Here is a 10,731-nt window from a genome sequence, read left to right on the forward strand (position 1 = left end):
CTCAAGATCGGTTGAACTGATTTAGCTGAAAATTGATGGGGAGGTAGTTTAGAACTAGGAGACGGACATAGGAACTTTTTTATCCTGTGTGCATTTTTTTTATTCCGCGCGGACGGAGTCGCGGCTAAAAGATAGTAGAACATAATTAGTATTATTTCAGACTATACATGCCAAAATTCAGCGAGATCCGTTTAGCGGTTCTACAGATACATTGTAACAAACATACATCCATCCATCCATCTAAACATTCGCATTTTTAATCACAAAACGTAACTTGATACAACAAAAAAAATGTCTATTTGTCGCATTTTAAAGAAGTCTTTATGCAATAAAATTAAAAATTATTTTTCTTCCGACTCGAATTTATATATAAAAAAACTTTTTAAAGTTAATAATAAATTGCATTATTAAGTACTTAAAATAAAAATGCGTAAAACATCCAACTGTTCTGATCAACGTGTTTCCATAGCTTTGTTCAGTTTTAATTTAGATATTATTATAGGTAGCGTTTCACTTCTGCGGTCTGACGAACTTCAAAAGGTATTGTGTAAAATTATTCACATGCTCGCCATGTCCGAGGTCAACATGAGAATTTTCATTTCAAACTCCGGTAATACAAACCAGCTATATGCAACAGTAGCAAATAAAATAACTATTAATATGTGTATACTTTGTATAATTATACTAGCTGTCGCCAGTGACTCCTTCCGTGCGGAATTTAAAAAAAAAACATGACAAGTAGCCTATGTCTTCTTCCAGATTATGTTTTCTATCTGTGCATAATTTCATCGAGATCTGTTGAGCCGTTCAAGAGATAACTTCAAACAAATAACCATCCATCCATCTAAATATTCGCATTTATAATATTAATAAGAAGTAAGATTTGAAGCGAAAACTTTGGACAAGATAAACGTGAAATTGGACACACTTAAATAAATGTAAAGAATGGAATAAAGCTATTTTTAATCAAAAATAAAGTAAAAATATCTATAAAATAAAAAAAATCGACCAATGGACGACTAGTAAACAAAAATGTATAAAAAACTAAAAGTATGTATTTTTTTTTTTCTTCAAATAAATACGTATTTGAGTTAAAATGTTGGTATTACGATACGAACAAAAAACTTTAAATTCAAATAATAAAAACGTCTGAAACATTAGGTGAAAATAAAATTTTCAAGTAAAAATATAAGCCACCTCTCGGTTTATTTTAGTACCGAGGCTTACAATTGAATAAGATATCTCTTGTAATATTTCTTTTGGTATAAAGTGTCGGGCGCTGTAAATAAGAGAGTGTTTCTAAGTACTCCTTTGGGAATAAGAGGCGCCTGAAGCATTCATGTATCAACATAAATTGAGCTTCTTTTGTTCATGGTAATGATGAATCAATGTAACTTAAAGTTATCTCTAAGGACTAAGTATCCCGGAAAAAAATGGAATTTAACTGTTACATTTACCTGATTTTTGGAACGAAGTTCCTTATCGCGCGTTGTGAAAGGGGGCTAGACGGAAAAAATTCTTACGAAAAGTTGTCACGACACTTTTTGCTATAGTAAGTATGTTAACGACGAATGAGCGCTACTTCACCATGGCAACGACGTGACAATATATAACGAAAATTCATAGAAATAAAATGTACTTTTTGTGAAGACTTAAGTTTTTTATTCATAGAATAAACATTGGTTCCTTCACTAATTAATCGAAAGGAACTTCGTTCCATCCGGGTGTCCCTTGTCATCTCTCAAGTTTTTTTTTACTTTTCGCTAATATATTATTTACGATGTACTGCAGCTTGTTTACGTCTGTTGGAACATCACATTTATTTCGTTCAGAAAAACACAATTCATGAGCTTTCGTTTGGAAATATTATTTAGTGGCCGTCATCTCTATACACTTTTACTAAGAGCTATATAAGCAATACTAAAACCCATTTTCTGCAAAGTTGGGGCCAAAGTCCGCATGGTACAGCCATTCGTGCAGACATAGCAGGAAAACGATCAGACTAATGGAGCGTAAATATCAGAACCTTCTTTGTAATAATGCATTCGATTCCAACGGGAGTGATATTGCACTGAACCTTATTAGCCATTTCTGTTTAGAGATACTCTTATGTACAAGTTATGAATTCGATACATTTAAGATTCGTGTACTCATGTAATACGTTTTTTTTGGGTGGAGATCGTTCAGGTCGAAACTAAATCGACAAGATCGGTGCAACGGCGGTGTTAAGGGCACCTGCCGACGTGAGCTTAGATGTTTGAATTTGGAATAGGCGTTGGTGTACCTGAGCCGCTCCTTAATAAAAAAATCTGAAAACTCTGCCTACTCCACTGGATATGGGTAAAACTCGTTCTTGTTTTCTTTTAACTGTATATGCTGTCATTTAAATAGTGCACATTTTTTATAATGATTAGTATTTTATTAAATTTTATGCAATATTTTAATATTATATTTACATTGGCAGTCTCCCAAGAACACCATTAAGCTTCAGCGTTTAATTATAAAAGCTGAGCGTTGTTACGAACATTCTTTAACACTTGTCGCTTAAATAAATCAAGTCTCGAATTTTCATAGCCGCGTTCTTAAATGTGTAATTAATTTCGGATTAACGAATTATCTTTGAACATAATTAAAATCAAACCAATCTTATACTCTGTTTAATATTCTAAAATAATGTAAACGTTTGACAGATTTTAGTGTAGATATACAGGAAGGTAAATTTAATTTCAAAGCAAAAATCTAATATCTTGAAATATTGGTATTAATACGAGTAGTTGTTATAAAAGTATCTAAATATTTATACAGTAAATTAATTGGATTTTTAACCTTAATTGACATCTTATGTGAATACTTAGTATTACGTAATAAAGTTAGCCAAGTGGACGCAATATTCCCAGTATAAGTTCAAAACGTTAAAGTTTTGTAAAACTTGAAAGCTCTATTTTAATTAAATACGTTTTAATTTGTAGTGATTAAGTTAAAGGAATATAGTAACATACTTTATATACCATTTACATTATTTACCATCTCAGGAATACAAAAATGTTTTGACTCCTTCTTTCTTTTTAAAATAATAGAGAAAATTGTCGTCGACGTACCGTTCCCACCTATTTCTTATATGAAAGGAGAAATTGATTTTGCAGGGGACACATAGGAAGGGGAATTATACTCTTCTGGTGAGTTTCCTCCTTTGACAATATAAGCAGCGGTTACTTCGCTATTTGACGAATTCAGGTGCCCCTTGCTCCTTTGCCAAACTTAAAAAAGATAAAAACATGTTTCTGTATGAACATTTGATCGCTTAAAACTTAGGGTATAATGTACTAGAAGGTCAATGCTACCTAAGTTATCGATTGTCATTTGTCAAACCATTCAGCAGTTCTGAAGGCAATCAGAATTATGAACAGCGTCGTTAACATTAAACGTACCCCCGTATTGTTATGTCTATTTTGTATAAACTTTTGTTTGTAATGATTAGGGATTTAGGTTTTACTTTGAATGTATAAGTTTGCTTGGTAAATTTTACGTGTTAATAATTTCTTTTATTCTTTATGTATGCTTAGAATAGTGTACCCAATTGTACTTATTTTTTGGTTTTTGTTATATATCTGTATACTAGCTTTTTCCCGCGACTCCGTCCGCGCGGAATAAAAAAAAAAAAAGAAAACGGGGTAAAAATTATCCTATGTCCTATTCCTGGCTCTAAGCTACCTGCCCACCAATTTTCAGTCAAATCGATTCAGCCGTTCTTGAGTTATAAATAGTGTAACTAACACGACTTTCTTTTATATATATATATATATATATATATATATATATATTAGGTCCTTACATATGAAATTGGAGTTTTGTATGGGAGGAACAAAAAGTCGAATATTTTTTTATATAATATATTTAATTAATCAAAGTATGAACCATTATTTTCTATGCACTTTTGCCATCTCATAGGTAGTTCATTGATCCCTTTACTAAAAAAAACCAGTCGGACGGGAATCAATAAAATCTTTGAAGGCGATTTGGACTGCCCCATCTGAGTTGAATTTTTTCCCTTGCAAGAAGTTATCCAAATTTAAAAAAAAATGGTAATCTGTTGGAGCAAGATCCGGGGAGTACGGAGGATGTCTTAGACTTTCCAATTGAAGCTCTTCTAATTTAGTAGCCGTCTGTTGCGCAGTGTGTGGTCTAGCGTTGTCGTGAAGCAGCAGTGACGTGGAGCGATTGACCAGCCTAGGTTGTTTGGCCGCTAGCTTTTCCATCATGGTTTGCAATTGCTGACAATAGACATCAGCCGTAATAGTCTGGCCAGATTTGAGAAAACTGTAATGAACAATACCGGCACTAGTCCACAAAACGCTTACAAGTAACTTTTTGGGGTTAATTTTCGCTTGGGGCAGGATTTGGCTGGCCAGGATCCAACCATTGCGCTGAGCGCTTCCGATTATCGTAAAGAACCCATTTTTCATCACAGGTAATGATTCGGTTTAAAATACCTTCATTATTGTGCCGGTTTAGAAATGTAACGCAACAGTCGACGCGCGTTTGCCGGTTTGCTTCAGTCAATTCGTGAGGTACCCACCTTTCAAGCTTTTTAATCTTCCCAATTTGCTTCAAGTGAATTAAAATAGTTTTATCACTAACATCGCAGCCTGCAGCTAACTCGGACGTGGTTTGCGATGGATCCGCTTCCACAATAGCCTTCAACTCTTCATTATCAACTTGAGTCTCTGGCCGTCCACGGGGCTTGTTCTGCAGATCGAAATTTCCAGAACGAAAACGTTGGAACCAAAAACGAACTGTGTTTTCTTTTGCAACACGACCGCCATACACATCATTCACCCTTCGAGTCGTTTCCGCAGCACTAGTGCCACGGTGGAACTCGTACTCGTAAGTAATGCGATATTTTAAGTTTTCCATTTTGTAAAATGAGTGACGCAAACAAAAAAAAACAGAAGAAAAAAAACAAATGAATGACGGTCATCGAACCACAAATACATGAGTCTATAGCTGTACAAATTTTAATTTGGAATTCCTTACCAAAGAGGAGAAATTCGTGATTAAAGTGGTCAGTACGAAAAACGCCAATTTCATATGTAAGGACCTAATATAATAAAAAAAATCATCATTATCATCAAATGAAGTTTAACCATCGATGAATGCGACAAATTATAACCAAATTAAACATAAAACGAATGGAATGAAACTCTAATGTAAACAAGCGCTCGACAAAGTCCAAACGAGTAGCTGAACTGTTGTTACAATAAACATTAATGGATTTTGTTCAAGTTTACATTTAAAAGCATCGGTTGATAAACTTTCGTGAGTTTGTATTTGTTTTAAAACGTAAATTGGACTTGAAACGGATTTAAACATGACCAATTCTCAAACGTAGGATAAAATTTAAATAAAATACGCGTATTTAAATTTAAGTCGCCCGCGACTTCGTCCGCGCAAAGTTAAAAAAAAAAAAAAAAATGAAAAATTGATGTTGGCCGATTCTCAGACCTACTGAATATGCTCACAAAATTTCATGAGAATCGGTCAAGCCGTTTCGGAGGAGTATGGCAACGAAAACTGTGACACGAGAATTTTATATATTAGATATTGTTGTAAGTGACAGCAGTATCATAGCTATATTATAAATATGTTCATGTTTATATTTTACTCATGTCTTGAAAGTAGTTTTCTGTCAAATTGTATTTATAAGTTGCATAAGGAATCAATATAATTTAACAATAATAAAAGTTTTATTTTATTTTATTTATAGGTCAAGGTTCCGTTGATTAATTTTCATTGGATACCTTTATATTTTTATGAACCATTAACTTAATTCCGCAAAAGGCAACTCTGCTTAATCTGTAAAATAAAAATTGTAGTACGCCGGACGTAAAAAACTACTTTTTCGTAAAACGGATGTAATCCATCAGATTTAGTGGCCTATTTTCCACTAGTAATTACGGTTCGCCTTCGTTCATTGTGAATGGTTCTTCGTTTCTACTTCTGAGAAAATTAAGCCTTCATTACCTACACACTGTTTATCGGAATGTTCATATTTTAACTCCATGTAAAGTGCATTGACACAAACAATACTTACACAATGGTGGTGTCCCATTATGAAAATATTATTTGGACGGCACAACTGGGAATGAAAGAACATTGAAAAAATTTGATTGAAAAATATGTTCTTACGTTTTTCCTGTTCATTTGTTATGTGACATAATTTACGTTTAATGATAATTTTCCTAAGTTATATAGTCTGCTAACGACCACGGTCATGTATAAGAAGCCATTAATAGACAATTGTTACTTGTTTGTTCGAGTTAGAAACAGCCACAGGACACCGACAATATTAATTTCACTGAGCATCACAGTCTGCTTTCTTTCTTAGGATCAAATACCGCGGAAACAAGGTTTAAGTTTGTTCGAGACAACAAACATTCGTTTAAACTCTCAATTTGACTCAATCAAGTATCAAAATTTTATTAATAACTACCTGTCGCCCGCGACACCGTCCGCGCGCAGTTTAAAAAAACTTAATAGGGGTATGAAAAATAGATAGTAGCAGATTCTCAGACCTACTGAATACGCATATAAAATTTGGTAAAAATCGGTAAAGCCGTTTCGGAGGAGTACGGTAACTAACATTATGACATGGAAATTTTAAATATAGGGTTTAAATGATACTTAAATGTATTTAAATATCAGATGCAAAACTTAAATGCTTATAACCATTGCGTAAATGCAACAATATGATACAAAAGTTGATACTTTGAGAGACACAATATCCTAGTGTCGCTATTTCTGCACGCTACGAAAGGATACAGAATTTGATTCAAAGAAATTTCTAATGTCTCCATTGCGTGTCATACAAACAACAATTTTCATTTGGCGGCTTCAATTTAAGTTATAAAAGCATCGCGTGCACAATTCCACAATAGCAATAAATACTAAATATGCAACCGATAAAAAGTAAATTGCCTATTATTAAATGTTCTTAAATTTTTCTAGTAGTTCATAACTTTACATTTATATAATAAATTTTACAATTATATTTATACAAAAGGCGTGTAGTCTCAAGTTATTGTGGTTTGTTAAATACGCTTATAGCGACCGTTTGTTTTATTTTTGATAAATCATCTTCAGCTATGTATGTGGACAAAATAAAACAGTATAATTTGGTTTCTCTCAAAACCTAAACTCTCGAAGAATCTATTTTTTTAATTAGGTAATAAGAAATTAACTATTTAATCTTGACAAACTCTTCGGTAAGCTCCATTAAAAGTTTTTAAACTCGACAACTTTAAAGGTAAGACGTCAACTGAGAAATAAGTCCTGAACATTTCCCATTATTAATAAGTGGCCTATAAGAACATATTAATTACTTAGTATATATGTTATTATTATTATTAATAGTTTTTTTACAAAATGCAGTACTTTTGTAATTTCAAACATGCACAGTTTTTATTAAAAACTAACTAACTAGGGTGAGGCAGGGACCCGAAGTGGGCCTTGGCCTCCGAAAACAAAAGTCTCCACTTTCTCCGATCCCGCGCCGTCCCGACCCAGTCTCGGTGCCTTTCTAAGTGGCCGAGCCAGCGGAGTCGTTGCGCTTTTATCTTGCCACTGAAGTTTGGCTCGGCCACCAGTTTTTCGATCTCAGTATAAATTTTAGGGCCAGTGCAAAAAGAGGATGGAACGTAGCGCATAAGGAAAATTACAGTTTTTATTGCATCAACATATTTTCTAACGCTTGGTTTTATTAACAACTCACTATGCAGCATTGAGATCGTCAATCTGATCGATTCTAAACGATTACATAGTATAGTACGGTGCATTATGATATTATACAGTACTAGTTTTTGCCCGCGACTCCGTCCGCGCGGAAATATAAAAAGCTTTACTAGTAGCCTATGTGTTCTTCCACACTATGCTCTACATCTATGCCAAATTTCATCAAGATCCGTTGAGCCGTTCCGGAGATACCTTCAATCAAACATCCATCCATCCATCCATCCAAACTTTCGTATTTATAATATTAGTAAGATTAGACAGTATAGTAAAAGTATGTCTTACTAATATTATAAATGCGAAAGATGGATGTTTGTTATTGCGTATCTCCAGGACACATCTCGCTGAAATTTGGCATAGATGAAGAACATAAACTAGAATAGCACATAGACTAATGCTTTTTGAATTCTGCGTGAAAAAAACAAGTAATGAACTAATATAAACGTCTGCTTTAGTGACCAAGATGTATGTATATTTTAATTACGACTTAATCTAGAAATAATAGGTGTTTAGCTTCTTTTTTTAACTTTTTTTTCTTTTTATTACAGAAATATGATTCGGAATTACAGAAACGCTGGTTATGTCACTTCAAAAATGTTTTCAAAAGCTCATTGAAAGTGCTTAGTTATGACGCAAAATGTCGAGTCGTCTACATGCGATCCGAAACTAACACAAGTGTCAATTAGTAGTTTTAGAACCTCTTGGTTCTACGAGTACATCACTTGTTTATTTACCGTTTACATTGTAGGGAGTACAGCAGTCTAGTAATTAAAGAAAATATCGGTCTAGTAAACAAATATAGAGTATAAAAAGTAATCTTACTAATATTATAAATGCAAATTTTTAGATGGATGGATGGATGAATGTTAGTTTGAAGGTATCTCCGGAATGGCTCAACGGATCTTGATAAAATTTGGCGTAGATGTCGAACATAGTCTGGAAGAACACAAAAGTTACTAATTACGTTTTTTTAATGCCACTCGGACAGAATCTCGGGCGACAAAAAATATAAAAATATATATATACTAATAAAAATATTTCGGTAAATCAAAATCTTTGTAAGAATTAAATAAATGGCACACAGGCAGATTTTTTTTTTTCAAATTAAATTATTCCGAGTATATATGGTATAAGAAAGTTTCGGACCGCACTTGCAAGGAAAACTAAAAGCACAGAATTATAAAAAGTCTCGAATATCTCAATAAATAATAGATATCGGCGAAGAATCTCAATAGTTTTAGTTTCAGACAAAATTCAGTCCATTTAAAAGAATTTTCAAAGGAAAGTTTTATCGTATTTTCCATTGTGAGCTTCGACGCGATCTCTTAGAGTGCAAAAACGAGAAATACGAGTCGGAGAAAACCGACAGTACTTTTTATTACAGTTGCTAGGTAAATACCGATGCAAAGCTCTTGAGAGTTTTTGAGATTTTGTCTTATTTTGTTGGAAATTAATAAAAAAATACTCTATTGGTTCTCACAGGCAAAATCGTTAAAATTTATTAACTATCAATATAGTTAATAAATTTTAACGATTTTGCCTGTTTCAATAAATATCAAAAAATTATATAACGAGCATTTCTCATTAAGTATTCCTGAACATTTTGAACATCGTAATTAAGTTTGCCTGGATTAAAATTTTCACAATAAGCTTTAAATTAAGGTTAAACATGTTTACATGTAGCCATTATTTTTAATAGGCCGTACAAAATTTAATTTTAGTGATTTTTTCCTCTAAAATTTCAGAACAATTGTTCTAATTTCTTATTTTTATCTAGCCGTATACTTCTTTTTGCTTTCACCATAAAAAATTGAATTGTTCGATTCTTGCAGGTGTTGCTGAAAATGTTGATCGGTGTATTTATAAAAAAAATATAGGGTTGCTAATTTCTATACATTAAACTTTTAACTAATAAAAGAAAAAATATAATCTAATTTTATTTTAGTTCTACTTAAATTAAAGTCAAATAGTCGCTATTTAAAACTGCATATTTTAAGAGCCAGGTCATTGTAAAGGCCAAAGTCTTAATTAAGAATTAGTTGAAACAAAAGCGAGAACAATTAGCGACTAAAGCAAAGAGCCAGCCAAGAGGCCAAGCTTGTTGGTAATAATCAAACGAATTGATATTAATTAAAGAAAATATCTTTAAACACAACTCTTAACCTACGGAATACATAAAAATACTCGAAAACAGAGTGTTATTAATTACAAATTATTTATGTAAATTTACAACACCCTGTTTATGTATCCATTACACGTAGTCTTTTATAGGTAATCAATTATAAAATAGATTCCATCTAACGCTTAATCAAACCGACCTTCTTTACGAGTATTCCAGATAATGCTTTTAAATCAAAATGCAGAAGTTAAATTAGAAGAAAATCATCAAAATACTAAATATTCATCATACGAGTATTAACTCATATATTCGTTTTTAATACACCCTTAAATTGTATTGTTGTGTAAAATACTACAAAATATTTTTAATACATATATTTATTAATATACATAAATATATGATAATGTCTTCAACATCCAATTTCCTTAACGTACCATTTTCGTCGAAAATTGACTCTCTTAGGGAATTTAAAGGCAAATTGCTAGGAAAATGGAAATAAGTATTCCGAAGAAAGGATCTCATCACTTCTATGACTCCAATTAGACCCCAATATCAGCTTTAAAGGATTCCTTTTTTTGACGTAATATTTGTCAATACTGACTTAGGAAAATCAGTGCTAAGTCAAAACTTAAAATAATATTTTTTTTTTTTTTTAGTGGGATAACCAAACATCCTTTATTTCTCAGTGTTGCCAATTAATTGCATTTTTAATTAATGAAAATAATTTTTAGTGGTGGTCGCGTAATTCTTCAAACTGTTTGTTCTTTTTTTTCTCGTTTCACGTTACTATTTTCCCCGTTTCTCCTCTTATTTGTTATTATTATTAG

This window comes from Papilio machaon, chromosome 3 (genome assembly GCF_912999745.1).
Source record: "Papilio machaon chromosome 3, ilPapMach1.1, whole genome shotgun sequence".
Classification (NCBI taxonomy): domain Eukaryota; kingdom Metazoa; phylum Arthropoda; class Insecta; order Lepidoptera; family Papilionidae; genus Papilio; species Papilio machaon.